The sequence below is a fragment of the Odontomachus brunneus genome, unplaced genomic scaffold, assembly GCF_010583005.1.
Source record: "Odontomachus brunneus isolate Ranch 3 - 2012 unplaced genomic scaffold, Obru_v1 Obru_scaffold_010, whole genome shotgun sequence".
Classification (NCBI taxonomy): Eukaryota; Metazoa; Arthropoda; class Insecta; order Hymenoptera; family Formicidae; genus Odontomachus; species Odontomachus brunneus.
In genome coordinates, this window is record NW_022639460.1 from 711,947 (window position 1) to 713,244 (window position 1,298).

General features: G+C 48.6%; 1 long non-coding RNA gene across 1 annotated transcript in view; it reads right to left on the reverse strand.

Annotated features, from left to right (window-relative positions):
- Window positions 1-502, reverse strand: part of LOC116840514 — a 5,023-nt gene extending 4,521 nt beyond the window's left edge. The window contains exon 1 of the long non-coding RNA XR_004377368.1: window positions 192-502. This is a non-coding gene — a long non-coding RNA (uncharacterized LOC116840514). The remainder of the gene's footprint in view (window positions 1-191) is intronic.
- Between the last annotated feature and the right edge of the window lie 796 nt (window positions 503-1,298).

The following is a 1,298-nucleotide window of genomic DNA, read 5'->3' on the forward strand; positions in this document are numbered from 1 at the left end:
TCTCTCTCTCTCTCTCTCTCTCTCTCTCTGACGTTGCGCCGTGTAATGTACCCGCGTCATAAATAAAAACTGTATTAGCATGGCAACTGAAATTAACATCCGCGCGAGATTATGTCAGTAATCTCGTTTTATTGGCCGATTATCTATTTATGTATCTCGTCCCGGCAGAAATAATACCGTAGCAACAGTACCTATTTCTCGCTCTCTTTTCCTATCGGCCGTCATTGTCTCCCTCTCTCTCTTTCGCACGCGCGTAGCCGATGCAAATGCAGCAGCACCGGTTTTTCCGTTTTGCGATAAATCACAATGTGTCGTGACACACGCAGTGAGCCCCGTCGTCACCCGCTGCAACGCGCTTGGCTTCAACACGGTTCGGACAGTTTTTCCACACGACGCAACTTGCGAGAGGTAGTCGTTGCTCCAACGAGAGGATTCGACTGCTGGGGATTAATCGAGAGCAGCTTCTTCTCTTGTCGAGCCGTCGGTTGCGCTCTAAGCCGTATCTATTAGGAAAAAGTGTCCAAATCTAGTATACCAAGAAAAGAAAATGCATCTAAAAAACAAAAAGATATTTATTCGCTGAGTACTCTGGACGCGTATTTACTCGAATCTACGTTCTTTCAGTTAAATGAAAACTGTTTCGCTCCAGAAATCTATTTAAGCAGACACAATTCACGTTTAAATTAACAAAACTGCTCTTCCTCGCGTGAGAAACTACACTTTCAAGAAAATAGATATCCTTGTTTGAGAAAAGAAATACTGTTTTTTGAGCAAAAAATATGTATACCAATATGAGGAAACATGTTATTAGTAGCCAAAGAAAAAGATATAATTTTGTTTTTTTAGATATTTTTTCTGTCAGTATAACTCGAAACCGCGAGAGTATGTTGCGCGGCGCGCAAGAAATTCGGAGCACACACGACGAACGAAGGTGAGCGTTCGCGGGGGTGCAGAGCGCGACGCCGAAGGCGAAGGTGGGTGCACGTGGCGCAGTGGCGGGGAGGGGAGGGGCGGGGAGGGGAACGCAGAAACGAGCGGCGGAATATCCTGATCTCAGCGAAGGCCGCCTGGTGCATTCTAGGTGGGCAAAAACTGCATAGGAAACCACGCCCTGGCGAACCGATCGCGTATCCTCAGGGACGATTCGCCGGCGAAACTAGACTAGAGCTCTTTCGCGCGAACGCACGAGCACGTGTATCCGCAACAGAGCACGATCCGGCCGAGCGTGCGATGATGATCGCGCGTCCTACAACGTCCTACAGCTTCCGGTGTTGGCGGTGAGGCGCGGATCGCGGCTG